The sequence below is a fragment of the Tachyglossus aculeatus genome, chromosome 10 (genome assembly GCF_015852505.1).
Source record: "Tachyglossus aculeatus isolate mTacAcu1 chromosome 10, mTacAcu1.pri, whole genome shotgun sequence".
Taxonomy (NCBI): Eukaryota; Metazoa; Chordata; class Mammalia; order Monotremata; family Tachyglossidae; genus Tachyglossus; species Tachyglossus aculeatus.
In genome coordinates, this window is record NC_052075.1 from 46970112 (window position 1) to 46992765 (window position 22654).

Consider the following 22654-nt stretch of genomic DNA (forward strand, 5'->3'; position numbering starts at 1 on the left):
CTATCACACCTTGGGCCGTGGAGCGTGGGTGATGTCACGTGTGCGCCTCTGGTTCTATCTCTGGCTACCCTGTGTCATGCCCTCAAGGAGCTTACATGCTAATGATTGGCAGCCAGGCTCTGTAGCATGACGGGCAAAGCTCAGTGACTATTGCTACTTCTGGAACAGTGGAGTTCCAATGAACACCCTAGTTAGCTCCTCCTCTAAACTTAAAACTCCTTGTGGGCAGGAATCCTGTCAACCCACTCGTGTTGTACTCGCTCAAGTGTTTACTACAGTGCTTTACAGGCAGTAAGTGCTCAGTAAATGCCATTGATTGATTGATGGGATCATCCATTAACTACATGCCTGGTTTGGCCTTGGGGTAGCCAATATTTTCCACATCTCAAGAATCCTTTGGCAGTGCCTAATTTTCACATTTTTAGCTCCTGCCTGGAATTTCACTGGAGACTTAGTGTTGAAAGTCTTGCGCTATGGAATCTTAAGTACACTTTAAAAATTTTGTGGAATAAAGATGCCTCCCACCAAACCAAAAATGTAAAGGGACTAGACAATGTTACATATTTTTTTTGAATGACTCATTTCATAGTTTCCAAAATGTTTTCACTGAAGCATCTCAAAATAAACTCTAGGCCCTATCCAGCCTTTGAAGTTGGCCTTCAAAAACTAAAAAGTTTCATTTTTCAAAGCTCCCTGATTCTTTCCTTCTCTGGTGTCGTGTATTTTTTCAGATTAACCTGCCTTGATACTTTAGGGGCTGTTGATCTGTTGAACTTCTACTGGTACAGGTTTTAATAACCATCAGCCCCGGAGGGAGAAGGTTACTTGAAATGGATTTAACCACATCCTAAGATAATCACAAAAGAACATGCCATAGGATTTTTACATAGAAGTCACAGTGTTGTCCATGAGATGCGTAGCTGATCCACTGAGACTGCCTGAGCCATTTACATTTTTTTCATAGTATTTGTTAAGCGCTTACTCTGTGCTAGGCACTTGGGAAGATATGAGTTAACCAGGTTGGACACAGTCCCTGTCCCATATGGGGCTTACAGTTTAGGAGGGTGTAGTAATCCCCATTTTACAGATGAGGTAACTGAAGCACAGAGAAGTGAAGTGACTTGCCCAAGGTCACACAGCAGATAAGTGGCAGAGCCGGGATTAGAACCCAGGTCCTTCTGACACATTTTCATGTAAGTGGTGGGTTAGCCTGAAACCTAAGTTTAGCAGTGTTTTCTGGATTGATTGGTTATTAGTGAAGTTGGGCAGCCAACCTTTCTATACTTTTAATGTTAAGAACCTTCGTCCTGAGAGCGTAATCTGAATTTTAGTCTTATGTCTGGTGATTTGTTTAGAATGACACTTTGCTATTGGATTAACTCATTCCAGTTAGAAGACTCCAAAGGGGTCATTTACTAAACCTGTCTTTCTCCCTAAACCCCACTCTTCCTTTCCTCGTTCTTTTTTTTTCTTTTTTTTTTTCTTTTTATGGGCACTGTCTACTTGTGTGGCAGCCATTTTCATTACCACATGACACAGAACGAGGCTGGCTGATCTGTTCTGGGTTTTTTAATGGTTTTTGCTAAGCACTTACTATGTGCCAGGCACTGTACTAAGCACTGGGGTAGATATAAGATAATCAGGTTGAACACCGTCCAGGTCTCATGTGGGGCTCACAGTCTTAGTCCCTGTTTTACAGATGAGGTAAGTGAGGCACAGAGAAGTTATGTGACTTGCCTAAGGGCACCCAGCAGACAAGTGGCAGAGCTGAGATTAGAACACATTTGTGGCGACCCAGGCCATCTATCAAGGGGGCAAAAAAATGGGGAAAAACACCCATCTGGAACCAGTTACTGGGTGGCTACTGACAGGCCTTGCAGATACCAGACAAGTTGATGCATGCGATGTCACATGATTGTGCTGGGCTCATAGTCTGACATAATGATGTTACTTTGAAGAAGCGTCCTCGAGGCCACCCAAATCTAGAGAGATTCTCCAGAGGGTGTCTTCCTTCGTGTCTCCCCTTATCAATCAACCATACTTTTCGAGCACTTACCGTACACAGAACACTGTACTAAGTGCTTCGGTAAGTACAACACTCCTCAGAAATCTCCAGTGGCTACCAATCAATCTGGGCATCAGGCAGAAACTCCTCACCCTGGGCTTCAAGGCTGTCCATCACCTCGCCCCCTCCTACCTCACCTCCCTTCTCTCCTTCTACAGCCCAGCCCGCACCTTCCGCTCCTCCACCGCTAATCTCCTCACCGTACCTTGCTCTCGCCTGTCCCGCCATCGACCCCCAGCCCACATCATCCCCCGGGCCTGGAATACCCTCCCTCTGCCCATCCGCCAAGCTAGCTCTCTTCCTCCCTTCAAGGCCCTGCTGAGAGCTCACCTCCTCCAGGAGGCCTTCCCACACTGAGCCCCTTCCTTCCTCTCCCCCTCGTCCCCCTCTCCATCCCCCCATCTTACCTCCTTCCCTTCCCCACAGCACCTGTATATATGTATATATGTTTGTACATATTTATTACTCTATTTTATTTGTACATATCTATTCTATTTTATTTTGTTAGTATGTTTGGTTTTGTTCTCTGTCTCCCCCTTTTAGACTGTGAGCCCACTGTTGGGTAGGGACTGTCTCTATATGTTGCCAATTTGTACTTCCCAAGTGCTTAGTACAGTGCTCTGCACATAGTAAGCGCTCAATAAATACGATTGATGATGATGATGATACAACACAACATAATGGACACATTCTCTGCCCACAATAAGCTCACAGTCTAGAGGTGCAGTTAATCCCTGTTTTCTCCCATTATAGGCAGCCTAGTAATTTCACTGTGAAGGTGAAGAGCCCTGTAATTTAGCATTAAGTGCCTGACATCTAGAAAGGCACCTTTCCCTAATGTAGGAGGCCAATTTATATGTACATGGCTAATTTTAGGCCCCAGAAGTTCACTCTGTGCTTCGCAGGCTCAGTTTCTGTGCTATTTTTGCTAGCATGTCGAAGTCCTATTACTGTACCTAGGATTCACGCCGGGTAGTTAAACTTTTCTTCATTTCTCAATTGCTACTGCTTCAAAAATAGCAGTGGTGAGGAATCTTAGCCCGGTCCCAAAAAGATGTAGAGCATAGTTAGCTTCAGCCATAGACACCTTCTCCCAGGTCTCAAGCATCTTGGTTAAAAAGCTATGACTTATCCTTCTCTCTTCCTCCTTTTCCCTCTGCCTTAGCCCTTGAAATTTTTGTCCCAGTGCCATCACAATTCCCCAGAGGAGTCAGAACTGGGTATACCCAAGTTTATTTCTTCTTTACAGAGCAGCCTGTTCAAGAGACCACCTCTGTGCGCCTTTTTGGACAAGTGGTGACGGTTAATCTTCCCTATCAGTGGACAGAAGGGGCCATGAGGGATCTGGGCATGTGTTATTGTGTAGAAGTATGTATAGTGTAGTTCATTTGACTGGGTAATGGCTACATCTGAATTGAAATTACCCTGAGTCAAAACAGAGGATTCTGCAGCACTCTGCTTACTGAAAACTTAAGTTTGGCAATACTCACTTTGCTCCAGTCAAACATTTTCTTAACCATATTAGGTTATGTGGAAGTTGGCCAACCCTGCTGATTGTGTGTAAACACATTTTCTGTACTAAGGCGGTTTTCTCAGGAGCTTTTCACCGGTTTATTAGGAGCAAAGATAATGGAGTCCTGGGTGAGTTTTTGAAATTTTGCTGCTTGAGGTTTGGCTTTCCACTCAAATATTTTCTCCAGGAAAACCCCAACGGAAGCAAGAATACCAACTGGAGAGTGTTCAGGTATATGGGTTTTTAGCCAGACACCACACAAATCTATGGTCGAGAGTATTCTGTTTTTGGAAATCTGAGCCAGTGTTTAAAAAAGCACTTCAACTTCTGCTTTTCTAGGTCTGGGGACTGGGAGACAGAGAACAGAAATGTTGGTGGAATGAGTGTTTTTCTGTTCTTGTGGGGTGTCTTGTCCCTGCTTGGAAGCAGAAGATTATTGCTGACACAAACCTTTCTGGTGCAGGTCTTTGTATCCCAAAGCCCACACAACTTCTGGGTGGCAATGCCACCTGGCTGTATTTGGCATGGGGCCCATGTCATTGTAGCATGAGATTGTTTAAAGGGCAATTCCTCAGGTCTCTATTTTGTTCTCTTAGCATGAGGCCTGGGATGTGGGACCAGAGAGATCAAAGATGAATACAGAACCTCTAGGTGCCCAGGGCACTGCGGGTTATGCCTTGAACTCAGCATAACTCAGTGACATCGGACAGACTGTTTGGCAGACTCTTGTCCTGGAATAAATCCGCCCTCTTGCATTCTCCTCCTGGGTCCCTGAGAAGCAGCATTGCCGAATGGAAAGAGCACAGGCCTGAGAGTCAGAGAAGCTGAGTCTGCTGCTTGTCTGCTGTGTGATCTTGGGCAAGTCACTTAACTTCTCTATGCCTCAGTTACTTCATCTGTAAAATGGTCCTTAAGACAGGGAGCCCCATGTTGGGACATGGGCTGTGTCTGACCTGATTGCCTTGTGTCTACCCCAGTGCTTAGCAAAGTGTCTGGCACTTTGCAGTCTTTTTTTTTTTTGGTATTAAGTGCTTATCGTGTGCCCGACACTGTACTAATCACTGGGGTAGATTCAAGCTAGTCAGGATGGACACAGTTCTTGTCTCACTTGGGGCTCACAGTCTTAATCCCCATTTTACTATTGAGGTAACTGAGGCCCAGAGAAGCAAAGTGACTTGCCTGGGGTCACACAGCAGACAAGTGGACAGAGCCGGTTTTAGAACTCAGGTCCTTCCGAATCCCAGGACCAGGCTCTATCCACGAGGCCATGATGCTTCTTAAGTGCTTAACAAATTCTGTTACCAAAAAAACCTCCACAGATGCCACATCTGTGCCTAGAGACATAGAGGCAAGAACGGTGGCAGAGGGATGTTGGCATTGGAAATAAGAGTACTGGGTATAAAGGCAACCAGTACCAGATCTGTCCCAGATAGGGGACAGCCAAGCAGGAAGCCAGACTGTTCAGTACAAATCCCAGGAAATGGCCAGGCTAATCTGGAACCTGCCATGGGGCAGCAAAATGCCATAGGAAATTGTCTTTTCCTGTGGCTCGAGGGCCCAGAAAACTTTAGTGGCTTGTAATTTCCTTTTGGGACCACCACTCGTTGCATGAATGCCATTGGATCTAGTGCTAATTGCACCTGGGAAAACTGAGCCAGAACAGTGTCTGATTTGAAGGAGGGGTTGTCTGATCTGATTGTATTGCATCTACTCCAGCACTTAGCACAGGGTTTGGCACATAGTGAATACTTAACAAATACCGCCGTTATTGTAGTCGTTCTTGAATAAAAAAGAAAAACCTCAGAGAGCTCTTTCATAATAAGTGCTTACATTGTGCCGAGGACTGTATTAAGGACTCTAGTAATAATAATAATAATGATGGCATTTATTAAGTGCTTACTATGTGCAAAGCACTGTTCTAAGAACTGCAGAGGCTACAAAGTGATTAGGTTGTCCCACAGGGGGCTCACAGTCTTAATCCCCATTTTACAGATGAGGTAACTGAGGCACAGAGAAGTTGTGACTTGCCCAAAGTCACACAGCTGACAATTGGTAGAGCCGGGGTTTGAACCCATGACCACTGACTCCAAAGCCCGGGCTCTTTCCACTGAGCCACGCTGCTTCTAGTAGGTATAAGATAACAAGGTTGGACAGTCCCTGCGCTATGTAATTAAGAGTGTGAGCCCCATGTGGGACAGGGCCTGTGTCCAACTTGATAGGAGAAGCAGCGTGGCTCAGTGGAAAGAGCACAGGCTTGGGAATCAGAGGTCATGGGTTCAAATCCCGGCTCTGCTGCTTGTCAGCTGTGTGACCTTGGGCAAGCCACTTAGCTTCTCTGTGCCTCAAGTACCTTGTCTGTAAAATGGGGATTAAGACTGTGAGCCCCACATGGGACAACCTGATCACCTTGTATCCTCCCCAGTGCTTAGAACAGTGCTTTGCACATAGTAAGTGCTTAACAAATGCCATTATTATTATTATTAGCTTTTGCTCACCCCAGCACTTAGTATAGTGCCTGGCACATAGCACTTATCAGATACCATTATTATTATGTGGGACTCACAGTCTAAGGAAGAGGTAGAACAGGTATTAAATTCCTGTTTTTTTGGATGAGGAAACTGAGGGCACAGAGAAGTGGAGTAACTTACCTGAGTCACACAGCAGGCAAATAGAAGAGCTGGGATTAGAACCCATGAGTTTCCTGACTCCTGGGCCTGCGCGCTAGGCCGTGCTGCTTCTCTGCCTTTCCTTTATCTCTGGGTCCACTTTTACCAGGAAAGTAAGATGTACCACAAACCCCCAAAATAACCAGACTCTTCCTCCAAATTGTGCTTTAAACAGCCCATTTCCTGAATAATTTCATGTTGGTCTCTGGAGCCCATGTTGCTTTATTTTCTTTCACTGAGCAAAGTGAGTTTCCCTGGAGGACTCTTGTGGGAATCATCCGATTGGTGGGTTGGGAGACTAAAATCCAGGAAATGGGCAGTCCACATCCTAGTTGCCTGGGCAGAAGGGAGTTCTCTTTTGGTATTAAAGGATCTCCTGCCCTGGTGAATGAGTTGATGTCCTGGCTACTAGGCAACCACAAAGACGGGGCTAATGACCATGAAAGAATCAGCCATATGGGGCGTGGGAAGGTTACCCACCCAGACCATGTAAGTCTGCTCACTAAGTGTGAGCTCCAAACCAACCTGACCTCTGCAAAACAATGGGTGGTCATTTATTTATTCATTGTAGTATTTATTGAGCGCTTATTGTGCACAAAGCACTGTATTAAGCACTTGGGAGAGGACAAAATAACAATAAAGGCGCAACATCTGCCGTGAGCCGACCCACCCTGGTGCCGGCAGGCTACCGATGTCCAACAGAGGTCTCGACATTGCAGGGAAGAGCCTCTCTGTTCTGAGAAATTGAAGGCTGAAGTTCTTTCTCCAAAATGTCCCCTGCGGGGTAATTTGGGATTTTTCCCATTGACTTGGAAGTGCTGCTGACATAACGTCATGTGCCAAAGGCCAGGATAGCTGTGAGAACTGGCTGAACAGGCGGGGAGAGGGATCAGGCTGAAAGACCCAGGGTGGAGGGGAAAATATAGACTGGAGCCGGCCTCTTTGATGGGCTTATCACAGAGCCAGCTCCTCTGGGAGTCCCGGTGGAGAGTCTGTAGCAGGAGAGTCCGGGATGGAAGCGTTCCAAAGAAACTTTTTTGTCCTGAATAGAAGTTGGTGGAGTCTCCATTAAGGATGAGCCTTGCTCATTCAATCAATCAATCAGATATTTATTGAGTGCTTACTGCGGGGAAAGCACTGAACTTATCACTTGGAAGAGTGTAGTACTACAGAATTGGTAGATGTGATCCCTGCCCAATTCTGAACTGGACAAGGTGTAGTATTTTAAGGGCCCGACTGTATTTACCTCTCCCGAATGCTTAGTAAGGTGCTCAGCCCAAAGTAAGGGCTCACTAATTACCACTGATTGATTGACTAATCAAACATCTGGCTTCATATTGATTAAACCCAATCTGTTCACCCTGATAAGCACTGTTCAATTTCTCCCGAAATGGGGTCTCTTGTTATAGGCAGGCCATTTCTGCAGAGCCCTCCTATGAAGTAGCGTGGCTCTGTGGAAAGAGCATGGACTTGGGAGCCAGAGGTCATGAAGTCTAATCCCGACCCTGCCACTTGTCAGCTGTGTGACTTTGGGCAGGTCACTAAACTGCTCTGTGCCTGTTACTTCATCTGTAAAATGGGGATTAAGACTGTGAGCCTCACGTGGGACGACTTGATCACCTTGTAACTTCCCCAGCGCTTAGAAAAGTGCCATCATAAATGCCATCATCATCATTATTATTATAGTAAGTGCTTAAAAAATGCCATAATTATTAATACACAGGTGAGAATTAGACATGGTGCCTGTCCCGCATGTGGGATCTAGGGGTGTGTTAATTAGCCCCAATGGGTAATTTTGTCCTGCTCTTGCCTGGTTTGGCTGCCTCTGAAACCACCTTCACTTTCTGCAGGGCCATGATGACAGCCCCAAGCTACTTGATCAAGGAGTCCATAGCCCTCGCTTTTTTAATAGTATTTTTTAAGTGTTTACTATGTGCCAGGTACTGTACTAAGTGCTGGGTTAGATTAAGAAAATCAGAATGGACACAGTCCTTGTCCCATGTAGGGCTCACAGTCTTTATCCCCATTTTACAATTGAGGTAAGTGAGGCCCAGAGGAGTGAAGTGACTTGCCCAAGGTCACACAGCAGACAGGTGGCAGATCCAGGATTAGAACCTAGGTGCTCTGACTCTCAGGCCCCTGCTCTTTCCCCTATGCCAGGCTGCTTCCCAAATAAATGTAAAAGAGGAGGAGCTAGGGGAGAGCAGCAGGCTAAGGAGTACTTGCCCACCATCTCTGCAGTATCTGCGGCACGGACATTATTCAAATCTAGGTCCGCGGCTTCTCATTTTGGTAGTCCCAACCTGAAGACTCACCGCTGGCAGACCAAGAAACAAAGATGCACCAAGGGGTGGAATCCGAGGTTTGCCATTTTGCAAGAAAGGATACTGGGGAGGGCAGCGGTAAATCTAAAAGTTTATTGGTTTAGGCAAACTTATAACAAAAACCTATTTCGGAGGCTGCATTTCTGGAGCACAGAGAGGTTGTGTCTAAGGTCAACAGTGACGGGGGAAGACACACTCTTCCCCCAGGAGTGGAGGAGGAAACACTCTGAATCCAGGCCTGCCCCTACGTCTGGAACATTTCCCAGTCTACCCTGTAGGCCAGATTGTTAAACCATCTCTCCCCTAGTAGTAGCAGAAGTATTATTGCTCCAAGAGGTCTTTCCTCTTTTCCTTTTCTTCAACTCCTTTCAACCCTGACTTTCTCCCTTTAATCATCCCTTCTCCCAGCCCCACAGCATTCATGTACATAGCTGTAATATGTTGATTTAATGTCTGTCTCCCCCTCTAGACTGGACGCTCATTGTGGGTAGGGAATGTGTCTGTTAAAGTTATATTGTACTCTCCCAAGTGCTTAGTATATTGTTCTGCACAGAGTAAGCACTCAATAAATACTTATTACTGACTTACTGAGCACTGAACTAAACCCTTGGGTCAGTACAACAGAAGCTTAAGGCATATTCCTTGCCCACAGGAACTTATACTCATTTGTGCCCCACCGAAAGGATAAAATTGGACTCATTGAGCTATTACAGCTTGGGCAGCCAAAGCTTTGGAGAGCTAGACTGCCCGCCAAAGGTGCAACACTAGGAATATGCGAAGGCTTCAAGCGTAAAAAATCAGCTTCCACTCTGGAAGGAACCTCCAGAAGCCATTTCATTCATCCCCCTGTTCCCAGGCAAGACTAATCCTAAAAGTCTTGTCCCCAAGAAGCAACGTAGCCTAGTGGAGAGATCATGGGCCTAGGATTCAGGAGGACCTGGGTTCTAATGGCAGTTCTGCCAATTGCTTGCTGTGTGACCTGGGGTAAGTCACTTAATTTCTCTGTGCCTCTGTTTCCTCAAGTATAAAATGGGAGATACCTGTTTTCCCTCCTACTTAGACCATGGACCCCATGTGGGACAGGGACTGTGTCCAACCTAAAGCTTCTGCTCTTACAGTTGCCAATTGGTGAGGCTAAATCTTTCATAGGACTTGTTGATGTGGTGACCAAGGAAAAAGTGATTCAAAAGCCCACAGCTAATTCAGATGATGGAAAGCACTTCAAGCGAGAACTCCTCAGTGAAACAGCTGATCCTGAATTGGTGAAGGAGGCCGGCGATGCAAGAAATGCTTTAATCGAACAAGTAAATATGCCCAGTGCTTAAAATGACACAGAGCAGTCAGATAGCATAGAAGTCATATAGTCCTTAGGCATACCAGTTTGAGGTTGAAATGCAGTTTTCTTTTTCCCCAAGTCAGGTAGTTGCCTTCCTTCTGAAGAAGACCTTTATTTTGTAGCTGAGGAATACATTTGAATTAAAATTCCTGGACTTCACTAGTGAGGAATCTCACCCAACTGCACCATGAGTTTTAATGGGAATTCCTATTTACCATTTCCTGAGGGCCAGCAACCTACCAGGATTTATACACAATGTAGAATTGGATACAGTCAAGGCTGTCCTTGGCTCCCAAAGTTATCAGAGAAGTCATGGGAAGCCAGTTCTCCAGCTGGTCACTCTGGGCTACGCCTTTTTCAGTCAGAACAGTCAAATAGCCTCCATGAGCCAGTTAGGAGGGTGTTGGGTGGAAGTAAGGGAGGTTCTCCTCCTCAGACACCCTCGTAAGCATATATGCTGTGATTATGCTGTGATTACACACTAATGATGGTAATAATGGTTCCCTCTTTGGTAAAATAGGGATTAACTGTGAGTCCCATGTGTCCAAACTGATTACCTTGTATCTACCTCAATGCTTAGTACAATGCCAAGCATGTAGTAAGTGCTTAACAACGCAAGAAGCAGCGTGGCTCAGTGGAAAGAGCACGGGCTTTGGTGTCAGAGTTCATGGGTTCACATCCCGGATCCACCAATTGTCAGCTGTGTGACTTTGGGCATGTCACTTAACTTCTCTATGCCTCAGTTACCTCATCTGTAAAATGGAGATTAAGATTGTGAGCCCCCCATGGGACATCCTGATCACCTTGTAACCTCCCCAGTGCTTAGAACAGTCCTTTGCACATAGTAAGTGCTTAATAAATGCCATTAAAAAAATTAATCTGTGCCTGCCCCAGCGTTTGACATTTAGTAAGTGCTTAACAAATACCATAAAAACCCCCTGCAATCTCCCCAGTCTGTCCTCTCTCTCAGGAGTCCATGCCCCGTTCTTTCTGATGTTTAACTCCAGCATCACTTGCTGCGCTTTATGTCTCTTCCCTCTTTTGGAGATGGAGAGCTGCTGGGCATCACCTTCTGTCCGGCTTGCCCTTGGTAGATCCCACCCTTTCTGTCATGACCAGGGATAAGAGCCTTTTCCAGAACATGGGGCGACCCGAGATGGTGTTCTTCTCCCATTGAAAGAGAGATCCATTCTGTCATTCAGAGGCCCCAGGCAGCGCTGGGCTGATTATGTTCCATCCTCCCCGCTGAGGCACTGGCCTGCAACTGTCCCCAGTAAGCCTCGTTCCTCCATCTGACTGGCATTCCAGGCATTTCAGGGCAGCAGCAAGATCTATGGGAAAAAGTCAAAAGGGGACCATCCCTGGCCCTTCCCAGTGCCTGGAAGATCCAGGGATCCCAAGTGTGTTATTGCGCTGTGGTCGGTTGTTCCAGCTGGGGTGGTTGAAAAACCATCTGGGGGCGGGTGAAGTGGGAGGAGATCAGGGTCTGCTTTAGTAGTGGGGTGGGAGGGTCACTTCTTCACCGGATACTAGTGCATCGTGTGCAACCACAAACAGCATGACTTAGTGGATAGAGCAAGGGTCTGGGTTCTAATCCCAACACCGCCATATGTCTGCTGTGTGATCTTGAGTGAGTCACTTCATTTCTCTGAGCCTCAGTTACCCTTTAAAATGGGGATTAAGATTGTGAGCCCTATGTGGGACAGGGATTGTGTCCAACCAAATTAAGCACTGGTGTAGAACAGTGCTTGGCACGTAATAAGCACCATAATTATTATTATTGACCACAAGGCAGAGAAGAGGCCTGGGGGAAAGAAACAGGCCCGGGAGAAAGGAGAGCTGAGTTTGAGTTCTTGCTCTGCCACTGGCCTGCTCTGTGATTTGGGCAAGCCACTTCACCTCTCTGCAGCTCAGCTTGTTTCCTTATAAAGTGGAGCCCAATATACTAGTTCTCCTTCCTCCTTAGATTTTGAGCCCTATGTGGGACAAACACTGTGCTTGATCTGATCATCTTGTGTCAACCCCAGTGCTCAGCACAGTGCTTAGTTAGCCTGTAATAAATACCATAGCTAACCTATAAACCAACCAATGCCTGTAGCCGCAGTTGGTGATTTGCTTGACATTATTAGGAGTTAAGGCAAGGATTTTCTGCCCCCTCCCAGCTAAGCAAAAGACCAGAGTGCCCCTCTGCAGATCCTTCTGGGGGTTTTAGCTGCTCCCTCTGTATAAGTGCTCAATAAATACGATTGATGATGATGATGATGATGATAAATTCCCTAATAAGATTTTATAAATTTCCTATATTGATATGTGCCAAGCACTATACTAAATTTTCAGGCCTCCAGCCAGGGAAAGAGCACGGGCTTGGGAGTCAGAGGTTATGGGTTCAAATCCTGGCTCCACCCCTTGTCAGCTGTGTGACTTTGGGCAGGTCACTTAACTTCTCTATGCCTCAGTTACCTCATCTGTAAAATGGGGATTAAGATTGTGAGCCCCACGTGGGGCAACCTGATCATCTTGTACCCTCCCCAGCGCTTAGAACAGTGCTTTTCACATAGTAAACGTTTAACAAAATTATTATTATTAGCATGCTTAAACAAAATCCAGGAAGTAACTTTCTGGCCTGAGAGAACCTGGCATTTTGTTTTATTTCCCTTCTGATAGTTCAATATATCAGAATATTCAATAGCATTCAGCAGAAAGGGAAGGTTGGCTAATTTACCCAAGGTTTGTTTCTCAGAGGGCTGATATTATTCCCAAAGGAATTTTTCAGCAGATGCTACCGTTTTAGCCACTCTTCAGATGGAGGCAAGTCTGACTCCCACCCCTAGCAAGCAATCAATCAATAGTCTTTGAGTGTTTACTGTGTGCAGAACGCTGTGCTCAGCAGTTGTCTGGAACACCGCCACCCTTGCCACAGCTGTTCTGGGATGCATTTTGGAACCGTATCTGAGTTCTGGAATTCTAGCCTTCTTCCAGCCCTGGACTAAAATGACCATTCCTGCTGCCATGGCTAACAAGAGTCCTGGGGTTCTGAATGAGTAAACTGCTTCTGCCTCCTCCTGCCCCAAATTTGCCCCCTTTCTCTCTTTCCTGTGCAAGTCTTGCCAGGAACACTGGGCCAGCGGCAGTCTGGCCATCAGAAGCAATTTCCAGACATCCAGGACTTGACCCAGATGACAGAGCGCCGACTTCCATGGTGAACCCGCCGCTCTGAAGTGGGATTGAAATGCCAATCATGCTGTGGCATCGGCTGCCAGTGTAGGCAAGCCAGCCTGATGTGCCGATGGGAGAGGCTTGTCCGCCATAGATATTTTCCCATGAGAAGATCGGAAAACCTTGTGGAGCCATAAATAGCTTTACTCCTTAGTATTTCCTGCAGACAGGCAGGGAAAGTTCTAGAGGCTTAGAAAAATAAACATCTAAATTTTCCCTTACAGTTTGAGACTGCAGTTGCCTCTTCAGCAGTGGAGATTCTGTGGCCTGGGGCCTAATGATCCATCCCTATTTGTCTGCAGGATTTTAGCCTAGAGGATCTAAGCCAATCCAAACAGAGACTCAAGCACTATTGTGCTCTGAATGAGACAAAGTATGGAAGGCATCAGTCTGTGGGTGGATAAAGAACTAGATTATCACCCCCTCGTTTCCTGGTTCAGGACTGAGGCAACACTCCAGGTATTTCAAGCAAAAATAGTCCCCAAATACCCTAAATATTTAAGCCTAGATTATATGGCCCAGATGAGTTTGACAGCTTTCAGGCTAGGGCTACACAAGAGAAGTCCAGCAACCAGAGGCAGCATGGCCTGGTGGAAGAACAACAGGCCTGGGAGCCAAAGGATCTGGGTTCTAATCCCGGATCCTCCACTCGTCTGCTGTGTGACCTTGGGCAAGTCATTTCTCTCTGCTTCAGTTACCTCGTCTGTAAAATAGGGATTAAGACTGTGTACCCTATGGGGACCATGGATTGTGTCCATCGTGATTATCTTGTGTACACCCCAGAGTTTAGTACAGGGCCTGGCACATAGTTTAACAATTGGCATTAAAAAACAAAACAAAAAAGCCAATTGGGTAGGTGAGGTTGAGGTTGTTTGAATCAGTGAGAGGAACACCAACCAGGAAGGAGGGAGGGAGGTGTGGGCAAGAGCTTTGTCAGGGGACACAGTGTGAAATGGGAGAGATAGCTGAGGCTGTAACAAAGGAAGTGACTCAAATATCCAGACAAATGGGGCTTGTTTGAGGAGTCTGAATGATAACTTGACCTCACCTGAGGCCATTCTCCTCCCAGGCTTTCTCTTCCAAGTCCATCCTAAAATAACCAAAATGGTAATGAAAAGTTATCCCTGGGAGAGGGACATGTAAACGTTCTTGAACAAGATAATTGTTCTGGAGTTGTTCATCCTTTGGCCTTTAACAAGATGGTGAGCTTGTACAGAGTCTACCAACTCTGCTATATTGTACCAAGTACTTAATACAATGTTCTGCACATAGTAAGTGCTCAGTATATATGATTGATCCTTGTCTCCTCTCTTCATAATCTGTTAATGTGCTAATTATTTCTATTTATTGAGCACTTACTGTGTGCTGAACACTGCACCTAGGCCCTTGGGCCCTTGGTGTGTCAGCAAGCTGAAAATAATCAGATGGAAAAATTGTTTATTTTCTTTTCCCATGATATTAATGAACTTCCTTCTCCAGTTTTAGTAAACAATAGGCAGTTTCTCTTGATAATTAGATTTTTCCAATGTGGTAGTTTCTGCTAGTTGTTTTGGCCTAATGCTTAAGGGCTGAATTTACAAACTTTTGAGATTGGGGAAACTTGGATTCCTATGTTTCTCTGTTACTCTACCTCGGCAATTTGATGTGGCCATTGGTTTGAAGGCATTCCCGAGCAATCAGGGGGGAAGGAACCAGGAGAGGTGACAGGAGGGCAAACACAGAATGAAATCTGCTAATGAAGTGGGCACTTCGACCTCAGGGCTAGCAGAGCAGGGTCTCTTTGTTTCCCTCAGTTCTGCCATGGCGTGTGTTTTCATGGCATGTTTTGGATCAAACGGGACAGCAAAAATAACGTTTGTCTGGAAAGGACTCATTATGGAGACTGAAGAAACTGTGTTGTGTGCTTGTGCATGACTTTGAATACTGTGACATAGCACATATGTTCCTTAGTATGGTGTTCTACAAAATGCAGCTTCTGTTTTCTAGGAGAACTGGAGGTTCATAGGTTTATCTGTTCGGCGCAGTTTACCAGTGTTTGTTTGGCCTGTTTTGCTTTTGGTCAGAAATGGATATTTCGACTGGGGGGAAAAAAGTCTCCCAAAATATGCTTGCAACCCCAACCACTAAAAATTTATTAGTGGTGGCTGATGAGTTAGTGGAAAAAGCGTGGGCCTGGAGTTAGAGGATGAGAGTTCTAATCCTGGATCCTCCACTTGCCTGCTGCGTGACCTTGATGAAGTCCCTTGACTTTTCTGTGCCTCAGTTTCCTCCTCTGTAAAATGGGGCTAAATTGATTTGCTCTCCCTACCTCACGGACTGTGATCCCTGTATGGGACAGGGACTGTCTCTGACCTGATTACCCCAGTGCTTAGAGCACATCGTAAGCACTTAATCAATCAGTGGTATGTATCAAGCACTTTCCATGTGCAGAGTGCTGTACTAAGCACTTGGGAGAGTACACGACAGCAGAGTGGGTGGACACATTCCCTGCCCACAAGGAACTTTCAGGTTAGAGGGTGGGGACAGGCCTCAATAAAAATAAATACATTACCGAAAAGTACAAAAATGCTGTGGGACTAAGTGTGGGGTAAACAAACACTATTACTATTATTGTTATCTTTACGGATGCAGGTGGCAATAAGCAGTGGGTTCTGTGTCTGGGAGAAAAAACAGAGAGAAAGGTTCTCCGAAGTTGAACATAACAAACCGGTGACAACAAAGAAAATGGATGTGACTTTCAAATTGAAGAAGCTGAACTCCTACTCTGTCATCCTTCAGTGGTACTCATTGAGTCCCTACTGTGCTTGGAACAATGGATAGAGTACTTAAGAGAGTTATACCAATGCCAAACTACTCTCTCTGCCCAAGTCCTGTTTTATCTCACTAATGGCCTTTTGTCCATATCCTGCCTATGGCCTGGAATGCTCTCCCTCTTCATATTTGACAATTATTTCCCCACCTTCAAAGCCTTATTGAAGGCATATTGTCTCCAAGAGGCCTTCCCTAACTGAGTCCTTATTTCCTCTTTTCCCATTCCCCTCTGCGTCACTCTGATTTTCTCCTTTTACCCCTGACTCAGCCTCACAGCAGTTGTATATACATATATGCCATATATATATACATAGATATATAATAATGATGGCATTTATTAAGTGCCTACTATGTGCAAAGCACTGTTCTAAGCGCTGGGGAGTTAACAAGATGATCAGGTTGTCCCACAGGGGGCTCCCAGTCTTAATCCCCATTTTACAGATGAGGTAATTGAGTCCCAGAGAAGTTAAGTGACTTGCCCAAAGTCACACAGCTGACAACTGGTGGAGCTGGGATTTGAACTCATGACCTCTGACTCCAAAGCCCGTGCTCTTTCCACTGAGCCACGCTGCTTCTCCATATGTATGTACACACATATATGTACACATATACATATATATGTGCATACATATACACACATATGTGTGTATATATATATATATATACACATACATGCATATATATATATATATATATGCATATATCTATAAGTGGGAGAAGAGAATGAGTGGAATGGGAGAAGAGGAAATGAGGACTCAGTCAGTTTGTTAAACTATATATATACACACACATATGCATATATATATATGTGTGTGTGTTTGTGTGTATATATATATATATATATATATAGTTTATTTCTTTATATTAATGTTTTTCTCATTCTCTAGACTGCAAGTTGTTGGCAGGGAATGTGTGTGTTGTTATATTGTACTCTACCAAGGGCTTAGTACAGCATTCTGCACACAGTAAGTACTCAATAAATAGCATTGATTGATTATGCATAAGCAGAAGTCACATTCCTCTGAACTAAGCTCACTGTGGACAGGGAATGTGTTTACCAATTCTATCATATTTTACTCTCCCAAGTGGTTCGTAGAGTCCTCTGCCTACAGAAAGCCCTCAGTCAATGCCATTGATTGATGGTAAGATGAAATAGAAAAATAAAAAAAAAAACAGTAGCTTATCGAGATCAGTACACATTCAGTTCTTGCTACAGTGCATGTTTTCCCCACTTGTGTTGTTTAGAACCTTGCTGGAGAATTAGAGAACATTCTTCCAATGCAAGTCTGTTGGCTATAGCACACTGACACATCAGAATAAAAGTTTTGTGCACGTGGCATTGGAACAAGACAAGCTTTTCTTAACCTGGGGTTGCACAAAAATCCGTGATAGAGGAGAGCTGGGTGTATAGAATCAATCAATCAATCAATCGTATTTATTGAGCACTTACTATGTGCAGAGCACTGTACTAAGCGCTTGGGAAGTACAAATTGGCAACACATAGAGACAGTCCCTACCCAACAGTGGGCTCACAGTCTAAAAGGGGGAGACAGAGAACAGAACCAAACATACCAACAAAATAAAATAAATAGGATAGAAATGTACAAGTAAAATAAATAAATAAATAAATAAATAGAGTAATAAATATGTACAACCATATATACATATATACAGGTGCTGTGGGGAAGGGAAGGAGGTAAGATGGGGGGATGGAGAGGGGGACGAGGGGGAGAGGAGGGAAGGGGCTCAGTCTGGGAAGGCCTCCTGGAGGAGGTGAGCTCTCAGCAGGGCCTTGAAGGGAGGAAGAGAGCTAGCTTGGCGGATGGGCAGAGGGAGGGCATTCCAGGCCCGGGGGAGGCATTCCAGGCCCGGGGGAACTGGAACCAGTATAGAACTGGTCCATACATTGGTATGTATGTAAGCACTGAGGTGAAGTATAAACACCAAAGGGCCAAGAGTGGCTAGTGGGTTGATGCAACTTTGGGTAGTGGGAATTCTTGTCTGGCCATAGTTACTCTAAATCAATAGAAGATGAGTGGGATTTATTGCTTTGTCATTAAGCAAAAATTTCAGTTTAACTAAAACATTTGGTGGCATCAAAGAAGGATGAAGTAGAGGGAAATGCGTTTAAAATTTGGGGCATCACAAGGAAACAAGGCCAGCTGGTTTCTGCGTGCTCAACTGATTCTGTGAGATTGGACCACTTGTAAAGTCTATAAATATTTCCTCGATAAGAGTGATGAAAATAAAGATGTAGATGGAATGTTCCCCAAGCCCCCGGCAGCCAATCGACGGTTTCGGCCGAATGGAAAAGCCACGGAGTGGAACTGATTTCAGCCTTTCCAGCTGCTCTTCTCCCCTGATAAGACTTCACTGGCCTATGTTTTCTTTCATCATCTGCCTTTCCTCTCATTTGTAATTGCACAGGTGTGGTCCACATGGACTGGTGATAGTCATTCAATCTCCACATCTTCCAGGCCTGTTTCCATCCTGGTACTTATCCATGTTATTCTCACTGGACTTCACTCTTCCATGCATCAGCATGGCTCTGCCTAACTGCCCCAACTGATGATTTTAGCCTGCAGTTAGGCAGAGCCATGCTGATGCATGGAAGAATGAAGTCCAGTGAGAACAACATGGATTCCACATGTGAGAGGCATGATGACGCATGGAAGAGTGAGGTCCAATGAGAAAATGGATTCCACATGTTAGAGGCATGTTGATGCATGGAAGAGCGAAGTTCAATGAGAACAATGTGGATTCCATGTGTGAGAGGCATGATGATGCACGGAAGACATAGAGAACCAGCGTGGCTCAGTGGAAAGAGCGTGGGCTTGGGAGTCAGAGGTCATGGGTTCAAATCCCGGCTCTACCACTTGTCAGCTGTGTGACCTTGGGCAAGTCACTTAACTTCTCTGTGCTTCAGTTACCTCATCTGCAAAATAGGGATTAAGACTGTGAGCCCCACGTGGGACAACCTGATCACCTTGTATTCTCCCCTAGCACTTAGAACAGTGCTTTGCACATAGTAAATGCTAAACCAATACCATCAAAAAAAGGACTGAAGTCCAGGGAGCCAACACAAATTCCACATGCTAGAGGAATGCTGATGTAGGGAAGAGTGAAGTCCAGTGAGAATAACATGGATTTCATGTGGTAGAGGAATAGTGATGCAGAGAAGAGGGAAGTCCAATGAGAATAACATAGATTCCACATGTGAGAGGCATGTTGATGTATGGAAGAGTAAAGTTCGGTGAGAAGGAGCATGTTACTGCTACTTTTGTACTCTCCCAAGGGTTTCTTTTTGTTTTTTAAATGGTATTTGTTAAGCACTTACTATGTGCCAAACACAGTTCTAAGTGCTGCAGTAGATACAAGATTATCAGGTTGGACACAATCCCTGTCCCACATGGGGCTCCTAGTCTAGGAGGGAGTGGGATATAATCCCCATTTTGCAGATGAGGGAAACTGATGCATAGAGAAGTGAAATGACTTGCCCAAGGTGTCACAGCAGATGAATGATGGAGCCAGGATTAGAACCCAGGTCCTCTGATGCCCAGGCCTGTGATCTTTCCACTAGACCATGCTGCTCCTCATTAGATACCACTGATTAATTTACAGGACCTATTCCAAATTCCAGGATGGAGGTTGTCTCCGTCTCAGGGCTGGCATTGGGAAAGGTAGAAAGGGGGTCATTGGGAATGGTGGAAGGAGGATTGGAAATTCTGTAAAGCTCCCTTCCCTTACCCCCCACGAACTTCCTATTATCAGATCTGCAGAAAGTGGCATGATTTCTAAGTTGTCTTGCCTCCTCTTTTCCCCCTCACTCCCTTCACCTAATAATAATTGTGGTATTTGTTAAACACTCTGTTAAGCACTGGGCTAGAAACAAGTTAATCAGGTCAGCTGCGGTCCCTGTCCCATACTGGGACTCATAGTCTAGGGAGGAGGGAGAACAGGTATTGAATCCCCATTGTACAGATGAGGAAACTGAGCCACACAGAAGTGAAGTGACTTATCCAAGATCACACTGCAGGCAGAAGGTGAAGCCAGAATTAGAACCCAGGACCTTTGGCTTCCAGGCTCACGCCATTCGTGCTACAGCACACTGCTTCTCTTCTGTCCAATCCAGCTGTTTCTGGAGAGTTTACAGTTCAAACACTTACCAAGTTTGATGTCTTTGTGAAGTATTTGCCCGCATTAATTTGCCGAGTTCCATTTAGTTCATCTCCTGGCAACAAGGATCCTGTGAGTTTATGTCCTTCCCATTCAAGGCAGCCGCTGCAGCTGTTGGATTGTCATTCGAAAGGATCGGCATTTGGGTTTCCCACTTGAGCTCAACTTGTATGGGGCTCTCTGAGGACCATTATCACGAAAAGGCCTCATTTGGCCATATTTAGTTAAAAAGTGGATTTCCAGTGCCCGCACATGTAGTAACTGCAAGAGATAGTGAAAGTGTAATTTCGGTTGTCTCAGGCCCCATCCGCAAGGCCAAGACAGATCAGAGGGTTGATGTATTTACCAGGGAATTCAGACAGGCAAGACATTTTGACCTCCATTTCCCTGTTGTTGAGGGGTTGGTTATCTGGGCTGGGGGGTGTGATTAGAATGGGGAGATGAAAGATTAGCCAGGGAAGGTTTCATGGAGGAGATGGGTTTTCAGCACATGACCTACCATCCACCTCCCCATCGCCATGCCCAGACTTCCAAGGAGAATTTGGAGATGTTCTTCATGGTTTGTAGGATAAACTGTCCTGTTCAGAATTTTTTTTTGGGGGGGGAGCAGTGTGAGGGGCATGGAAATTAGTAGCTCCTCTCCCCTGCCCCTAGCCCTACTCTTTTAGGGTACCAATAAGGATGTCTGTCCCTAATCCCCAGAAGCCTTATCCCTGAAATTTCTACCAAGTGGTTTGGAATTCTGGAAGTTCCCTCAGCCTGATAAATGCAAGAAGTCCAACCCTGTCTCCTTTCCCTCCCTCTTCCACTTCCAGGTCTTGTCTCCAACCCAAATTTCCACCACCTGTTTAGCTCAGGGGCTCTTCAATCTCAGTTCTCTTCCACAGGGATTTTGGCCGTTTTCAGAGCCAAGGGCAAAGACCCCAAGCAAACCCACTTCTTTTCCTCTACTGAACATTGTAAATATAATTTTTGCTGCTTGATTCTGGTCAGGAATTTTAGGCAGGCCAGTGATTATCTCATTTAAGGTGCTCACCCTAATTTTTCAACTTCAGTACACAAAAATGGCAATGCCTCTTTCAAGTACGTCATGGCTTTCTCCTTGCCAGCCTTTCCCTTCTAAATCAGAATGTGGGACTTAGAAAATATGCCGGAAATCATTTTGCCTGCATTTGCAGAAAACTGGCCCAAATTAACCCTCTGTCAATACTCCTTTGGTTCTAGGGAGAAATTCCTGAAGCCCCCTGGAGTCGGCACCTCGGGTCCATTAGAGGCTGGCGTTGGAACGCACAGGAACGGAACCGGACGTCGGATTGCTTGCTGGTGAGTAAGGACTAAGGAATTTACCTCTGTGTGCTTTGTCTTGGCTAGGGTCTCTGCTCCCTTGATTTTACACCTTATAAAAGACTCCGGTGAGGTGTTTTCCTTGCACCATGAAATAACAGAATGAGGTGCTAACCCTCATTGGGAAATAACGTATCGTTTGCCATCAGGAGTATTGATGAGGTGAGATAATGAACCAGATCCTACCAGGTGAGGACTTCCTTAATTCTGGTGTTGGGAATCATCACTGTCCCCGTCTATGTCATCGTCCTATCATCATGTCAGTCCTCCGCAAGGGTTTTGCACTGTATCAGCCAAGACTAGGGTACTGGGGAAAAAAAGGCAATGAAGATGAACAGATAGGGTCCCTACCCTCATGGAGCTAACAGTCAAAATGAGGGGAGAAAATGCCCAAGGAAAGAGCTTCCAATCTGTAACCCAGTTTAAAGTAACAGAACATAGCGAAGCATTCAGGGGCTGCCTGTCTCGGTCCTCAGTTGCATTTCAAATGGATCTTTGTGCCACCTCCCTTCATCTGGAGGGTGGTGAGGGTGGGGTCATGCTGTCTCTTCCTCTGCCAAGGGGTTGTGGGAAGAAGTCAAAGATCTGGTCTCAGGCTGGGACCTTTAATGGGTCAAAGATGTCACAGATTGTATTAGATTGTAAGCTCCTTAAGGGTATGTGTAGTGTCTCCTACACTTAGCATACTCTCCCAAGTGCTTAAGATAGTCCTCTGTACCCAGTAGATGCTCTATTGGGTCTACCCTAGTGCTTAGAACAGGGCTTGGCACATAGCGCTTAACAAATACTGTAATTATTATCATTATTATTATTGCATGGCGGTGGTGATGTCCACCAAAGAGGTAGACCCCTTTAATGCTCACTGTGGGCAGGGAATGTCTCTACCGACTCTGTTATTTTGCTACATTTTACTCACCCAAACATTTAGTGCAGTGCTTCTGCACACAGTAAATGCTCAATAAATACAACTGATTGATTGTGGCTCAGAAGGGAGCTGGGACTCTTCTAATTGTACAGTGCACCCTAATTCACTTGGTAGAATTAGGCTCAAAGGCCAGGCCTGAGCAGGGCAGACATTTTGGGTCTCAATCTGATGCGGCAAACCGACCGTTGCGAATCGAGTTGCGATTTCCATGGTTACTGCAGGAATTATTGGGCTCCAAAGCATATGAAGCTAGTCAGAGACCAGCCCGGGGCATCTGA

At 45.4% G+C, this 22654-nt stretch overlaps 1 protein-coding gene across 1 annotated transcript in view; it reads left to right on the forward strand.

Moving 5' to 3' along the window:
* The window catches only part of CALD1 (caldesmon 1), a 196977-nt gene that overhangs the window by 43787 nt on the left and 130536 nt on the right, over positions 1–22654 (forward strand). The window contains exon 2 of the mRNA XM_038753282.1: positions 21332–21430. The gene's annotated coding sequence lies outside the window, so the exon portion shown is untranslated. The remainder of the gene's footprint in view (positions 1–21331; positions 21431–22654) is intronic.